This window comes from Peromyscus maniculatus, chromosome 14 (genome assembly GCF_049852395.1).
Source record: "Peromyscus maniculatus bairdii isolate BWxNUB_F1_BW_parent chromosome 14, HU_Pman_BW_mat_3.1, whole genome shotgun sequence".
NCBI lineage: Eukaryota > Metazoa > Chordata > Mammalia > Rodentia > Cricetidae > Peromyscus > Peromyscus maniculatus.
The window spans coordinates 26,490,916-26,508,888 of record NC_134865.1 but is presented as its reverse complement, the minus strand read 5'-3'; positions in this window follow the sequence as shown (position 1 = coordinate 26,508,888).

The following is a 17,973-nucleotide window of genomic DNA, read 5'->3' as shown; positions in this document are numbered from 1 at the left end:
GAAATCATTTCCCTCAAGGCAACTGTTGGTTTTCTAAGGTTCAGATCAAATTTTAGTGACAGGACTTTGTCCTCTCCTTCTCATGATGGGAAAACCAGGCACAAGACCTGTAAAGAGACTTTGCCAAAAATCATTCAATTTGCTTTCCAGAAACAGTCCCTCCATGTAAGGCCTTAAAAATTTAAGGTCTCTGTTGTTCCTACGGTCTGCCAGGACTCTGCAAACTCTACCTTTAGGAAGCTAGTGTGCCAACTAGCTTTCCGTCACTGTGGCAAAACACCTGACAGAAATAACTGAAAAAAGGTTCATGATTTCCAAGGTTTGGGTGGAAAAGTGTATCCATTGCTGTGAGCAAAGGCAAGGCGGGAAAGCACTGTAGAGGGAACATGTGAAAGCTGCTTACTTTATAGGGGTCGGGAAGCAGAGCAGCAAAGGGGGCAAAGAACAAGACACACCCTAACCAAACTACTTCCTCCAATACATCCTACCATTTGTCCACCACCTTTCAACTGTGCAATCAAATGATAGATCCACAGTCATTTAATACATCGATTAAGTGGGAACTTTGGTGATCCAATCACTTCTCAATGGTTGGGATCACTGACTGGGGATCAGCCCTTCAATCCATGGACCTTCTGATGGAGGCTAAGCTTTCTCAGCTAAGGAAATCCCAGATTTCCATGGAGGGCTCTCGGGACATCATCTGTCAAGTTCAGTTCTTGATGGAGGCAAGTTACAAGTCACCATGGAATGCAAATGTTTGCCCATTTATATCCAGCCTACAGCTGGTCATGTGCTCACCTCCAAGAGGATTATATTCTTTGCAGAAGACAGACGTTAGAAAACACCAGAGTAATGTGCTGGTCAGAAAGGGAGGAGTTTTCACCGTAGACTTTAGTCTATAACCTAAAGGGAGTCACAGTGGAATTTTACATAAATGTATTTAGTTTTTTAAAACTGACTTGCTAGAGAGATAGCTCAGCAGTTAAGAGCACTTGTTGCAAAGAATGCAAGTTCAGTTCCTAGAAGCTACACGGTGGCTCAAAATCATCCATTACTCCAGTTCTAGGGGGTCTGATGCCCGCTTCTGACCTCTATGGGCACCACAGCAGAAATGTCATAGCCTCTCACTGATCCAGACTCTGATAGACTCCTCCATGTCATGGGCAACGTTTGTCAGAGAAGACAGCACTTCACAGTAGCAACAAAAAGAAATGACTGAGAAAAACTGTCCAACTCCAATGCAGCCCCAACAGAAGCAAAAATACAGAGCCATCCAATTGAAATCTGAAGGTCAGACATCTACTGCTGGAAGCATTCATATTCACTTAGTGACTTCCAGAGGCCAGATGCCCTGCTGGGTACAAAGTAAACAGATGCAGCCTCTGCCTCAGCATCTCACTTCCCAAAAGAAAGGGAACTGCGTTGCTGTTGGTCATGGTGTTTCCTGCAAAACCAGTGAATTTGACAGGTTAACCATTAAAAACCATGGTGTTTTTTTTCTGCTCCCACTCCCAAAATGGAAGGAGCATGAAGTGAGCACTGTGCTTGGGAATCCATAGGAAGGAGCACTAAGTGGGCACTGTGCTTGGGAATCCATAGGAAGGAGCTCTAAGTGAGCATTGTGCTTGAGAATCCATGGGAAGGAGCACTGTGTTTAGGGTTTCATAGGTAAGATCTGGAGCCCTTAACAACTTCTTCACATACAGATCCATGCAGCAGGCTGGTCTTTGTGTCCAAGCAATCCATGAGTGAAATTTAAGGCCTGGTAGTTGATAATCTACTTCTCAGCTATGAAATCCCAGATTTCCATGGAGAGCTTTCAGAAAATCAGCTGTCAAGTTTAGTTTTTGCTGGATGCAAGTTATAAGTCATCAAGGAGTGCCCATTATTGCCAGTTTGGCTAGCACCTACAAAGCTCATTCTTATCAAAGACTAGTGGTGAGGGGCAGGACTCAGACATAAATTCTTAGTACTGTGATTTTAATGCATGCTGCCATTGGAAAGGAGTGTGCTTCAGTACTGCAGCAAATAACCCACAACATATTCAGTGTTGAAAGTGAAGGCTGTGACTGGTAAGCTTTTATTCACCCTGTATCCCCTACAAGGGACTCTGGAGACTGAGAAATCCATGTTCGTGCACAGTCCCACAAGCATAGCTCCTGAGCATCTGCCTTTATCCCACCTCTCACAGGACAACAGAGATAGATTTCTGAGAGAGGGAGAGTCTGACAAGAAATGTCTCAGGACTTAAAAGAAATAAACAGATATAATGTACTATAACCTGAGACTTGTACTTTAAAACACAAGTAGAAACAACTGTGGGGTAATCTACCAGAATGATATGTTCACACAGAGTGAAGTTCAGCAAAGGAGAGCAGAGCAGACAGATGCTAGAAACCCCCCTGTTCCCAGGGTGCCTTAGGCAACAAGGAGGAAAATTCTGTATTGCTACCAGGATCCCCAATTCCTCTGTATCTGTTAGGGGACAGGCTAGTGAGAGGTAAAAAGACAAATTCATTAAGTTTTATCTGACCTAGAGCCAGCTTTAATGAAAACGTGCTCTGTAGGGTCTCAGGTGGAGAGTTGTCAGTACTTTTAAGTGCTTTTTGATTTGATAATAAAAGGAAACCAGAGGAAGGACAGGACTCTATGGGAAAATAAAACAGAATTTTATGTGATTTTTATACAAGACTTCCCTTTCCTTGAACATAGAAATATATTCTCATGAACCCTGTTAAAGCATGAGCATAATGAAGATTATGAAAATAAAAGTATGGTGGGTTCTACAGATGCAGCAAGAGTGGTCCTCATTAGGGGTCTCCAAGAGAGAGTCCTCATTGAGAAGGTAAGAGGATAAGAGTAGAGGAGGTCCCAAGAGATCAGCAGAAAGAGCTCTTTTCAGGAAAAACGAATAGATGGAGACTGAGGTCCTGGGCACGGGAAACACCACACATAAAGGCCCTGAGATCAGACAAAGCAGGATGTTTGCACAGTTAGAATAATTCAGTGGTGTATGAGAGGACAAGAAGGGAGTCTCATAATATGGACAGTGTCCTCCATGCCAAATCAAGGGGCCTTAATTTTATCCTCAGGACAGTGGAACCCATCAAAACATTTAAAAGTATGAAGAAGCTTTATCATGTTGCCCTAACTAAAGAATCTGAAGGGGCTTGAGATGAGTTTGCTAGGATCAGAAAGATGAGTCAAGAGCTTTTGTGGAACTCCAAGAGATGATGACCTGTATAAGCAATTGACAATGGATACATAAAGAAGGATTTGTCTACATGCCTGACATCACCTGCTTAAGCAAGCATATCATAATGCCTTCTGAGACAAAGCAAACTTAAAACTCTACTAGAGAAGATGAATTTTTCCAAGTTTTGTAAACACATAATCAATCTTTCAGTCACAGAAACGAGAGGCTTGAGAGACATGGATTGTTTGATTGGCCTTATTTTACCCTCATTCCTACCCCTCACCATATCAAAACCTTTCGTACTGGGTTGTCCTTGGTTCAGATTGGAAACAGGCTCTGGGAAAAAGATTTATATCCAAGGGATTAACTGGGACATACTCACTTCAGTCTCTCTAACAGAACAGAGAAGGTAGCAAGTGGGAGACAGAGAAGCAGGACAGACAAATGGCTGCAACAGATACTTCGGCTGATCCCACAAGAGGCTCAAGTCTTTCCGATGTGTCTCACCAGATAAGAGCTTTGGTGTATCCACTCTGTCAGTTGCTGGAAGTGGTCAGTCCTGAGGTATCACCTTACAGGAGGCATGTTCATAGGCAAAGGACCCTCTTAGAGGTAGAATGTGCTCAGGGTTGTTAGCATCCAATGTTCCCAGCATTTGGGGGACACATGCCTCAGTCTCAAGGGAGAATTTAATGGCTCAGCATAGCATCCATATCACAAACTTTCTGTCTCCTCTTTGTAGTTACAAACATTGTTCCAAGCCATTACCCAAATTATTACCTTCTCCCACGTTGACAATGAAATCTCCCTCAACTAGTTTTCTCTGCCTACCTTTTGATGACCTCAAAATCCATTCCCTAGTAAAGGACCAGAATGATCTTTGTGAACCTGGAGGCTGACTATGTCACTCTCCAACTTTCAATGACATCCCAGCTGTGGTGAACATAAAATCCAACTCCTAATCCTGCTTATGTCTCTCTCCTACTGCCCAATAAGCCTCTGAATGGGAAGCCAAGTTCCTCTTACTGGTCCCTTCCATTCACTTTGAGCTCTCAGTATCGACAAGCATTTGATCCCAACAGCCTTTTCCACAATGTAGTTCTTGTGAAATCCTCAGCCCCAAATATATGTCAAACAAGAAATGGCATCGGCCCTCAGAAGAAAGGCATGAGATGCTGACCAAGGAGAGAATTTGAAAGAAGGAAGTTGCATATAGAAAGGGTCATAAAAAAGGAGAGCAGTACAGCCTCAGAGGAAATGAAATCTTTGCCCCATGAACAGCAAAAATGAGGACTTGCCTGTGATTTCCAAATGCTGACCTGATTGAAAACAGCCAGTGGCTTCACAAATGTTATCTGTGACTGCCCAAAGCAGCTTCTTTGCAAGGCTGTGGTCAAAGGGAGGCAGAAAATCAGTATTTGAATTCCAGTAACGCTTATGCTTCATTTTTCCATGATCCTGAATGTTTGCATTTAATTCACATCACAAACCTATACCAGACTGTTTATGCAACAGACATCTGTGTTTAAGCCAATTTGCAGCTAACCTTGCTGTTTTAAATGCAATGTTATGGATAATCCTAAAGTGATAACAACGTTTTAAAAAATGTGTAGCTTTGATTATCATGTAAAGTTTTAAACTGTGCATTTGCCTTTCCTAAATATACATTCTAAAAGTTTTATGTTATTTAGTACTATTTACAATGGTCATCACAGCTAAACTCTCACATTACAAGAGAAATCCAGAGTCAGAGTGAATGGCTGCAGTCATTTGCTTATTTGTTGGTGGGGACAAAATCTGAAACTCACTGGAAGTACTCTGTGGAAGTACTTCATGGGACTTCAAGTATTCAATGGGAATATTCAGTGTAGCACTAAAGCCACATGCTTTGAATGTTTTTCATGACTCAATAACTATTTAAAGAATTGAAAAACCACTGGCCTTCTTAGCATTATGCATAAGATGACTTCAGTTATTATTTAGAAAGCATTTAAAACTGTTTCAGGTTACCAGGTGCTTACTCCATGTATAGAATGAACGACTGAAATGCCAACATTGGATAGCTGTTGTTTGTTAATTTTTGTGAATTTATTCTCAGTTCTTCTCTTGGCTCTGCTCTGTAACTCTGCTCTGAGGATCTGCTCAACTGAGCCACATTGCAATCTGGCTTAAGCAGAGCTCGGCCAATGGAAACTGTTGGCCTATACTTATTCAAGGTCATGTTCCATTGAGACGACAGCTAATATGAATTCTGTCCCTTCTTCAGAGCTCAAGTCTCATCAGGCAATGCTGTTTTCCATTCAGGAGCTGTGGGGTTTCCTTCATTGGTAGTTTATGGGGTCCTCCACATTCGTGATGATTTCTTTAACATTCATCCTCTGTGTAGGGGCTCTCAAAGGACTTCCTCCTTTTCTCTCCTTTTTCTTTTTTCCCCTTTCTGGAAATTGTTTGACTTAGAATGTGATTATTTATGCTAAACTCATTTAAATTTTCAATTCAGAGCTGCAAACATAGATACATAACTATCTGAATCTTTAATAAAACTTCCTAATAGAAATGGTTTTATGTTTGTTTGGAAGCTGAGTGTGTTGGCCTGTGCCTCGGAATGCTTATATAAGAGGAACAAAGTTAGAGGCCAGCCTGGACTACATAGTGAGTTCAAGGTCAGTTGAGTAAGTGAGAACCTGTCTCAAATAAACAGTTTACTCAGGAGATATTGCCTGCACCTTTCATCATTAAAAAAAAAATACAAATGCTGGCATAAAACTGTGAACACCAACTCATGAGAAGGTATATAAACGTAGAAAGACAAATTCAGGCACTTGAAAAAGTAGCACCTCTCTCCATAAGCTGAGACTTATGAACCAGCTGAAGTTCTCAGAAACAAATAACAGTAGCAATAATTAGATATAAAACATTGATATTATCAGAAATTTTGAGAACCCTGTCTGAAAAATTACTACATTTACCTACAAGTCCCTGACAGCTCAATTTGATGCTAAGGTGTTTTCACCAAAACAATGGCTTAATCACTCCATTACAGGCCAAATTGCTGCAGAAACTGATAAGGCTTAGGAGCTGCCATCTCTCATCCTGTCAGCAGGGAGGAGGTCAACCCATAAGAGGGTGACTCCAAAGAATATACATCATCAACCCAGGATCAGAAAAACTTCTGACTTCAGCAGTTCCTGCCTTCTTCCCCAGTGGCTGTGATCACCTGTAGACTGGGAGTCACAAACAGCAGGGATATTTTGTGTAAGGGTTCAGGTGAGTATAAAGGGCAGTGCTGCCGCCCTGTGTCATCTTCCCAAAGGCACAAGTTGTGAAATTGCCTCTGTCCAGAGCATTCCTTGAGAATACCAAACAAACTGTCATGTTAAAGCAGAAAAAAAAAAAGCCTTGCTCAGATTTCAGCTCCCATGGACTCTAGAAGCTCTGCCTTGGATGTTATTCTGCATCTATTTAATCCATTGACTCATTGTGGTGGTTTGAATAGGTATGGCCCCTGTGGACTCATGTGTTTGAATACTGGGCCCATAAGGAATGGCACTATTAGGAGGTGTGGCCTTGTTGGAGGAAGTGTGTCACTGAGGATGGGCTTTGAGGGCTTTTATATGCCTTTTTATATTCTCAAGCCACATCCCGTGTTGTGGTTCACTTCCTGTCATCTGCAGATCAAGATGTAGATCTCTCAGTTACCTCTCTAGCACCATGTTGGCCTGCATGCTGCCTTGCTTCCTGCTGTAGCTAGAGTGTTCCTGGTCCTGCCTGGCCCACGGTCAGGACAAATCACTCTCACCCACCAGTTCCACAGCCGCTCAGACCCAACCAAGTAGACACACAGAGACTTATATTGCTTATAAAGTATATGGCCGTGGCAGGCTTCTTGCTAACTTTTCTTTTATCTTAAATTAACCCATTTCTATTAATCTATAAGTTGCCACATAGCTCATGGCTTACCGGTATCTTAACATCTGCTTCTCATCGTGGAGGCGGGAGTATCTCTCTGCCTCAGCCTTCCACTTCCCAGAATTCTCCTCTCTCCTTTTCCCACCTAAACTTGCTACCTGGCTACTGGCCAATCAGCACTTTATTTATCAATAAATCATCCACAGAACTTCCACTTTTCTTTTTTTTTTCAAAAAGGAAGGTTTTAACTTCCACATAGTACAATTACATATAACAAAACATTTATCAAGCAAGAATTACAGTTATAATATCTAGTCCATTTGCATTTGACAAACTCAGAGAAAATAATTCCATTATTTATCCTATTTTGGAAACTGCATATGGAGTTAACTTTCATTGTGGCAAAAGTTAACCACTGGACAACAAAGTATCCTTGAATCAACTGCTGACAAACAGGACAAAATGGACACACAGGACACGAAACAAAAGACTACTGATTCTTGTCAAGACAAGTGTAGTTGTGGCTTTAGCAACAGGTATCCTCTGAGGCCAGGACAATATGGAACCATCCCTGAAGTGGCCTTTGCAATCCAGAAAAGGTACAGTGCCCTTTTCTTTGAAGGCAGCTGAACAGGCAGTGGACCGATGGCTTCTGATGTGCAGTGGGACAGCAACTGAAACAGTTATTCTTGAAAGAATAACTAAGCTGACAGAGTCTAACCTCAATGGTAGACTGGCATTTAATAAAAGAGTTGAAGCCACCCACAAGCTGAGAAGAATGGGATGCGGAGAAGAACAGGATGCTGAGATGAAGCCACACACTAGAGCCAAGGAGAATGGACAGCTGAATTCAAAAAACATCAACAATTTCCAAAATTTAAAATAATGAATCATGACAGCACACTAGTGGAATTCAGGTGTTTCTGGTACATGGACTACTCTCACCAAATGTGAGGTCGAACTGTTGGCCTTGTGTATATCATACTTCATAAATGAGTCTGTCAGATACGCTAAGCCTATAGGCTAAAGATGATGCCCCAATGCTGCAGAGAAACCTCAGGTGACTGTCCAGGCAACTGACTGTTTCTGTCATAACTCACATTTTTTTTGGAAGTCATTTGTGTGCACTTCCTGTCTTATTAGGTAATATTATTTCCTTCTTGGGTCTCTCAGGGAGTTGAAGATTAGACAGTTATAGTTATAGTTGAAGATTAGATAGTTATGGTATAGTTAGTTAAAGATTAGATAGTTATAGTTTTCCTTATTAGGAATTTTAGAAAAGAAACTCACTAAAGAGGTGTAGGTGTATAAATTTTAAAGACATTATAAAATAGTTCTATTAGTATATTACTAGGATAGAAAGTGAATCAAGTACATTTTGGACTTATCAAAATAGGATAGATAATGGAATTATTTTCTCTTAATTTGTCAAATGCAAATGGACTAGACATTGTTTAGGTATTTATTGCTTGTATATATTGTATATAGTTATTGTACTTATTGTGTATAGTTTTTCTTATATTAGTTATAACTTTTTTCCTTTTTTGTTTTTATTAGAATAGAAGGGGGAAATATGGTGATATTTTATTTGTGCTGAAATGTGATTTTATTTGTATGTTAATAAGTAAAGTTGCCTGGGGGTCAGAGCTAATAGCAAGCAATTTAGCAGCAGTCTGGCAGTGGTAGCACACGCCCTTAATCTGATCACATGGCAGGCAGAGTCTGTGTGTTCAAGAACATAGCTAGCTTGGTGACACACACCTTTAATCCAAGTACCAACCATAGAGACCTGGAGGTCTGTAAAAACAGGCAGTGACGAGGAAGTCATGTGGTTGAGTTTAGAACCAGTGAGAAGGCAGAATAGAAAGGCAATAAAAATACAGACACACAGGAAGTAGGTCTCTTTTCTCAGGGGAAGGATGGCAGCAGCTGGTAAGCTAAAGGCTATTCGCTAGTGCTCTAACCTCTTGGGCTTTTAACTCTTTATTTGGCTCTGTGTTTCTTATTTAATAACTGTTTAGAATTACATCTACATCCTGCCATGATGATAATGGACTATACCTCTGAAGCTGTAAGCCACCCCCAATTAAATGTTTTCCTTTTTAAGAGTACTGTGGTCACAGTGTCTCTTCACAGCAGTAGAAACTCTAACTAAAACACTTACTGATTTATTTGTATATGTTGTTGTTTACTAGAATTATATAAATGAGGCTCAAAATGGTTCTGCTGGGTCAACCATGTCCTGCCAAGCACAACCTGGATAAAGGGAGGTCTTTTGACTCTGAAGACAGAATATTTTCACTTCTACCCCAATAACTATATTTGTTTAGGCTATTAAAGAACAATATCTCTTACAATCAAATGATGAAAGCTTCTGCTCAGTAGTGTTTCTAAGATATGCCCCATATTAGATTTCTTCCCTACTTCATTCCCATTACTCTCTTTCCAATGCCTTCTCTCCTGAACTTCCCCTGTAACTTCCCAGCCCTCCTCCCTGCTGTTATCCTTGCCCAAGATGACTTGTAGTTGGAAGTTTTCCTGTGTCCACTCAGACCCAAATAAACACACAGAGGCTTATATTAATTATGAACTGTGTGGCCATTAGCTCAGGCTTATTACTGACTACCTCTTACACTTAAATTAACCCATAATTCTTATCTATGTTTAGCCACATTGCTTGGTACCTTTTCTCAGTTCAGCCTTGTCATCTTGCTTCCTCTGTGTCTGGCGAGTGACTCCTGACTCAGCCTTCCTCTTCCCAGAATTCTCCTCATCTGCTTGCCCCTCCTATACTTCCTGCCTGGCTACTGGCCAATTAGCATTTTATTTATCAACCAATCAGAGCAACACACATTCACAGCATACAGAATGACATTCCACAGCAATGACTCAAACATTTCACAATCTACCCAGCATCTAGAGACTGTTTTAAGCATAAAGTAGGCTATGCACTACCCTGAAATGAAAGTCCAGTGATTTTGAACAAAATCTAGACTCCTGAGCTAGCCTGAACACCCACGTAACACCTATCTTCATTCTAAATGTCAATCACTATTATTGACCATCAATCAGTAGTTTTTGAGCACATGTATTCATGTCATACTTCCTTTTTATTTATTTGTGTCAATGTTAGAAGGTCTTTCTCCTTGCCTTCTTCACAGATTTCTCTTGTTTATCATATAATATATGTAATTATTGTAATTAATGTAAATATATATATATATATATATATATATATCTTGAAACTTACCCTCACGCACTTTAATTACTTTTTAGGTATATTTGACTATTTCCAGAAAAAAAGCCACACTTGTTCACACTCCGCCTTATAGGAGATAGATATTTCTCCTATTTGTTGACCTGACTTATCTTGTTCAGGGTACTAAGAAATGGCTGTGAGTGACAATGAGCTTCACAGACTATCATAAACCTCACAACCCTTCCTATGTGGAAAGAAGATTTGCCTGTGCTAAAACTACATTTTTTTTTGCTGTTAATTTTTTTAATAAGAAATTTTTTATTCATTTTACATACCAATCACAGATCCCCCTCTTCCCTCCTCCCATCCCTCTAGCCTCCTCACCAACCCACCCCGTCATCCCCTCCTATAAGAAGATAAGGCCTCTCATGGGGAGTCAGCAGGGCCTGGTACATTCAGCAGAGGCAGGTCCAAGCCCCTCCCCCTGCCTCAAGTCTGTGTGAGGTGTCCCACCACAGGTGATGTGCTTCAAAAAGCTAGCTCATACACCAGGGATGGATCCTGATCCTATTGCCAGGGGGCCCCTCAAGCAGATCAAGATACACAACTGTCTTGCTTATACAGAGGGCCTAGTCTAGTCCCACGAACACTACATTTTTAAAAAGAATGTTACTGTGGCAAACACTTGGTAGAGACCAGAAACCACATTTACCAGTCAATTCCAGACCTGACAGTAAGAATTAAGTACTACTCTTTAAGCTATGGATAACCTTCTGTTCTTTGTTGCCACAGCAAAGCTCAGACATCTCATCAGTAGATGAGCTGTTTGCCTACTTGCTTGTTTGATGTCTGTCACTCTGACTAGAAGATATGGTACAAGTGGGCAAAGGCTGTCATAGTCAGTCTCAGACAGGATGGCCTCTGACTTATAACTGGTACTTGATAATTACATCAAACTCTTTATCAATGTTTGAATAGAATAGGAAATTTAAAACTCAACAAATATGAGCTTTTAAAGGACACATATCAAAAGGTTTTCTATATTCTTTAAAATCAAACTAATTGAGGGGATTTGTGGCTGGCTCTGCTGCTAAAGCACCTACTGTGCAAACATGAGGCCCTATGTTCAGCTCTCTAATTATCACATAAAAACCTGGGCATAATGGCATATGTCTGTCTCATGCTAGGACAATGAATACAGACAGACGCCTGGAGCTCACTGCCCAGCCGGCCAAGCAAAAATCAATGAGCTCCAGGTTCAGTGAAATATCCTGTCTCAAAAAGATAAGATGGAAAGTGATGGAAGAAGACAATCCGATAGCAACCTCTGGAGCTCCACATGTATTCGATCCTACATTTCACACACACATGCACACACACATACACACACACACACACATACCCAACACACACACACACACCCAACACACTCACACACAAAAACAAACCAATTAACAATGAAAGCAATTAAAATTGTAAGTATGTTAAGTAGTAAAGGGGTGCATTTGTTGAACTTAGTTTTCTAAGAGGAGCAAAGGAGTTTCTGTGTGCTAAGAGTATTTCTTTTTCAAAAGCCAAAGTAACCCTGCCTTTGGATGCCTCTTGCACCCTGACCTACACTTGCACCCTGAACTGCACCCTGATCCACACTCTTCTTTCCTGACTTTGCATCTGGCTCACAGCCCTCCCTTTCTGTGCACAGTGCCCTTGTTCAATGCTACATGGTGAGATTATAGCAATTCTTCAGATGTCACCCCTTTGTCAAATCCTTTCTGTCTTTGCCATACAGAATTAATCTTCTCAGAGTGTAAGGCTATTTGTACCTCCTATATAACATTGATCATATCCTGTATTCCTTCCAAGCCTCTAATAAGCTATGTGAGGACAGGATTCCAGTCTTATTCATTGCAAACTGCTCTAGGAAAAAAAAAACAGTATTTCCAACAAATATTTGTCACTGTAAAAGATGTATTAATATTTCCAAACTTCCCTTAACACCATAGTATGCACTTGGACTGGAAAAAAAGTGAATAACTTGTATTGCTAACAAAGATTTTTCACAGTCTGGGACAGTTGTTAAGGTAGAAAAAAAGTTCAAACTCTACCCTTCTTTTTGTGAGATCCTGCCTTCATGGCTGACATCCACAGATAAGGATCACCTGAGTTGGCTTTGAAAATTTTTACGTATGTCTGACTTTTCTAATACATAATATTTATAAAGCTTATTACTTCTTTTATGAAAGGAACCAGTCAAAGATTTAGACATTCTATCCAGGCTTGCTTGTATGAAAGGAATAATCATGTGTGTTATTTTGTCTGATCAGAAAAACATGAGGATGCACTACCCACTCTGTGCAAGGCACCTTTCATGCTTCATCCCTTTGAAGTAATAAGTTCCTTCTTTTAAAATTGAGGCACATTTGAGATAGTCCATGCAGTAAGTTAAATAACAAGTATTCACACACTAATTGAATGAATTTAATGAGATTTCTCCTCTTCTGAGAGCGAGTAATAAAATGTGGACTGGAAAAAAAGATGTATATGAAATCAGAGAGGAAGGAGAGGAAACTTGTAACAAGTGAAACTTTTGTAGCAGCAATGCCTTATGGGAGCCTTACTGAACCCAGCATAACAGCTGCAGGGTGTTAGGAACCTAGAAGGCAGCAAACAAAGAAAAAGGCCAAGATGAGGGGCGGGGAGAGAAAGATACAGGGTGCTAATGAAACTTCTAAAACCTTCCACGAATTCCGGGAATGACAGTGGATAGAAGCTGAGTTCATAGGATGCCGTGCAAGCCCCTGAGGTTTCGGGCACTCTTCATGCACTGCGGGGAAAATTAACACTACTTCCTCCCAGGCGACTCAGACTCTGTCTTTACAAGGTAGGGGGAAAAAATGAATACATATTAAAAGGACTCTGGGTCAGATGTCAAGATGACCAGTTGAATCAAAAACAAATATTTAGAGTAAAATTTTGCATCATCCAAAACTTCTCCCCTCAATTCTAATTCAGACAGTTGAAATTCTATTATGCTCCACAAATGGAATTAGTAACAGAAATAAATGAAATGGAATTTCTGAATACAAAGAGCTCTAGCACTGTAGGAAGCGGGGAGAGGGAGAGGGAGGGGGAGATGGAGAGAGAGGGGGTAGAGGGGGAGGGGGAGAGGGAGAGGGAGGGAGAGGGAGAGGGAGGGGGAGGGGGAGAGGGAGAGGGAGAGGGAGAGGGAGAGGGAGAGGGAGAGGGAGAGAGAGAGAGAGAGAGAGAGAGAGAGAGAGAGAGAGAGAGAGAGAGAGAAAGCCCATGCTGAGAATGCACTTGAGTGGACTCTGAAGACTCATCCTTAGTTCTGTCCACACTCTTAACAACAGAAGTCCAGACTGAGTACATATGTGAAGACAGACTTCATACAACCTTGCCTGTCACATTGTACATTTTGAGTCTCTTCTTAGAGGACAGAGGGTTACTACAGGAGACAAGTTAAGCAGGAAATGAAATGAATGAATGTGTGTTGGAACATTGTGTATACTGACATGCATACACTAGGAAGCTAAAATTAAACTAGAGGGGTATAGCAATGGTTAAAGTAGGAGAAATGGTTAAAGTGGAGGTGTGAACTGTGGCAGGGACAGGAAGGACCAGGAATAACCAGGTAAGATGCCAATAATTCGATGGCTCAGGGCAGGTTCTGAGTTCAATGGTTTTCACTGCATTATAAAGTACACCTAGGTAACCTATATACTTTTGCTGTCCTACTTAAGGACAATTAAGCAGAAAGGAAAAGGAGTTTATGATAACAAGATATTTGAGAGTTGAAAATTGATCAGTACCAGTAAGTAGAGTGATCTGGGATGAGAGTCATCCTATGAAGCTGTGTGTGGCAGGCTCTGCACAGGACCCCACTAAGGGAGAAAAGGTGAGATGAGGTAAGCTCCCCAGGAAGGATCTTTAAGTGCCTGGGAGAAGGCTGATTATTTCAAATTTCCACAAGAGCCCCACAAGGATGAAAGAGCTCTGAGCTCTGCCCATGCAACTTCTGGTCTTCTGACTTCAGCACAAGGATGAATGATGGCATCATCCACAGTGACTTCAGTACAAGGATCAGTGATGACATCATCAACAGTGACCAGCACAAGAATGAATGATGGCATCATCCACAGTGACTTCAGTACAAGAATCAGTAATGACATCATCAACAGTGACCAGCACAAGGATGAATGATAACATCATCCACAGTGACTTCAGTACAAGGATCAGTGATGACATCATCAATAGGGACTGGAGTACGAGTGAGCTACTCTGTATTTCTTAGGCAGTGAAAGAAAAAAAGAAGCAAGAAATATAAAAAACAGTGTCAGGCCATGTAGAATATCCAAAGGAATGTGTATACTGCGAATGTATAGGTATGATCCTCAAGGTCAGGACAAAGGTCAAGGCTGGATACAGAGGTCACTGGCTTATACAGAAACTGAAGCATAAACTGTCAGAAAGTGCTGACTATGCACAGAACTAAACACCCCCTTAGCATGGCAAAGATGGGCCCAAGGAAATGATCCTTTGGTCTGTTCTTCTGACCAGTTAGTATTCCCCAATAACTCATTTTAATGACATTTTATTGTCCTTAAAATTTTCTTTAAAACTTAAACCTCTTTTCCCACAAACAAGCTATTCTATCCTCTAGAGCATTGTCAAGACCATTTCTCATCAACATTAAAGCTTTTAACTATGTTCTTATCTCATCTTGAAAAACAACTGATTGCCTGTCATTGGCTTATACTTTCCAAGATGGATTCTGTAAAAGGTACTTTATCTTACACATTGCGTTTGTCAACCAAGGATATATTGCCTCATGTTTCAAAATACATTCAATTCAAAACCGAAATGTAAGCCTTTGTCTTCTTCACGTTATCCTTTTTGCCCCCAGGGAAAATAGAATTTTTAGATAATACTTTGAGTGGCATTTCTGCCGTTCACATGCCATAAACATTTTTAAAGCAACATTGTACTATAACATCTTAAATAATTTGGAAGCAAAGTTCTGAAATACTCAGTAGTTCCACTAGAACCATCGACAAAGACATTTGTGAGTGGGTTCAGAGCCAAATGCAACTAGACTATCCAATTAACCCAGCTTTGACTATTGTCAGTTACGCTTCCCTGTGAAAAGAGTGAAGGTAGCCTTTTCCTTAGGCTTGACAATTCAAAGGAGAATAGTACATTATACCTGTACTTTTGATGCTCAGCCCAGGTGCTTTAACCTAGCAATTGCAAGTCTCCTTAGTTCTAATTATAAAAATAAATATGAAGAGGTCCTCATCATGCTTAAAACTTATTTTACTATAATATGTTAATTCACGATCCAACTAACTCCACTGTTGTATCCTTTCTTCCCTAAGTTTTCAATTTCAAAATTCTAAAATAAAGCAGGGCAAGCTAATATAACTTGCTATTTATGATACTTTAATATATTTATCATCGTTCAAGGAAAATGCCATATGAAAGGAAATAAATTATATGTCCAGGAAGACTGTGGTTCATAATTCCTGATCTCTTGAGTGTCAGTGAGCTCTGGGCAGGTTTTCAGGGACAAACCAGCAGTGAGTATATGTTATGTGAATTCAATCTTAACTATCATTTTATGACCCAGGAGCTCCTAGCCCTCCAAGCCTAAATTATGAATCAATTTAACAGCAATTATCTTTATTTTAACTACCTAATTATACCCTGAAAACTACAAGAAATATCCATGGTGGTATATCATGTCATTTTCTCTTTTTAGAAATAATAGAGCAAGTACCTTGACTGCTCACCCAACAGATAATAATGGAATACACACTGAGCAGTCTGCATATTAGTTACAAATGCCATCTCCACTGCTAACTAATGCGGTCCCTGACTTCTTAGAAGCATAGTATATCTCTATCAGATTTCTTTGTAAAAGTTTGGAAACTCTAAAGATTTTTTATTCTTACCTCCTGAAAAGTTTTCTGGGTAGGTTGGGAGGACAAGTCAGAGCTATGTGCCAGGGTGAAATTTATCCTAAATCAGATTTATTTTTAGTAGAGTCAGAGAACTTAACATAGCCAAAAGTTACAAAGGTGAGCAATATCTAGAGTTCAATTAGAATTGAGATGGTATATATCACAATGTGATTAAAGGACTCAGAAGCCACAGTCAGTTTTTCTGACTTCTAGTGCAAAACCAAGATGCACTAGAAGATGGAGTAATATTTGAGGGGTAGATAGAGTGTCCTTTAGATAAAACGGAAACATTTTTGAGTTGTTCTGTTTCTTTCTTTTTCATTTCCCCACCATGTTCTTGCATCTCTCTTACAGACAGAAGGAGAACCATCCACTTCTAACTCTCTTCTCTCTTTGCAAAGCATGTCCGGGTACGCTACTACCCTTGGATTTGTTTTCTATTTCCTAGAGGATATTTTCCTTAATTCTTTAAAATTCTCTCTCTCTCTCTCTCTCTCTCTCTCTCTCTCTCTCTCTCTCTCTCTCTCTCTCTCTCTCTCTCTCTCTCTCTCTCTCTCTCTCTCTCTCTCTCTCTCTCTCTCTCTCTCTCTCTCTCCTCTCTCTCCCTCCCTCCCTCCCCCCTTCCCCTCCCTCCCTCTCTCCCTCCCTCCTTTCCTTCTTCCCTTCATTTCTCTCTGACACACATACATTTGAACTAACCTTCTTTTCTATATCTAGTATTCAGAAGAAGCTGAATTAAAGAAATGACAATTGTAAGAAATAAGATAAATCAAGGGAAGACCTGATGATACAGATAATTGGGTAAAACACCACGAAAACAGGCTCATGGTCCACCAAAGTTCAAACAACCTTTTCCCTATCCGTGGCAGATTGCCCAATCGATTAAATCTGCCTATCAGCTAGCTTCCCTTTGGCAGCCATCATCTACAGAGTTGGGTTTACATACTTTGCTGTTTGCAGCATTTATATTTGGCACATGCTGGCTAGAGCAAAGCATTAAACCCTGTTTACTGGCTCTTCCCTATCAAAGTCATAAAGAAAAGCAACAACACTTTCCAAACAAATACATGATTAATATCAAGACAAAATACTTTTAAAATATTTTGTTTAACAAGAAAGGAAATAAGTCATGGTACTATTTTACTTTAAGTATATTGGTAGCCAGGCATGGTGACATATGCCTTTAATCTCAATACTCAGGGGGCAGAGACAGGAATGTCTCTATGAGTATGAAGCCAGTCTGGTCTATATAATGACTTCCAGACCAAGAAAGGTACATACTGAGACCCTGTCAAAAACAAATATTGATATACTCCAAAGTTTCACAGTAATTCATGACCTAGGAGAGAGAGAGAGAGAGAGAGAGAGAGAGAGAGAGAGAGAGAGAGAGAGAGAGAGAGAGAGAGAAGAGAGAGAGAGAGAATGTGTAAATATATATCTAGTGATATTAGAAATGTATATGGTCTCAACAATTCTCGGTAATGCAATCCCTCCTCTTTCTTGCCACTTGGACTCCCGGAGCTCTACCTGGGGCCTGGCCTTGGATCTCTACATCCACTTTATCAGTCATTGGATGAGAGTTCTACCACGACAGTTATGGTGTTCAGCCATCCAATCAGCAGAGTAGGTCAGTTCGGGCTTTCTCTCAACCATTGCCAGCAGTCTATTGTGGAGGTATCTTTGTG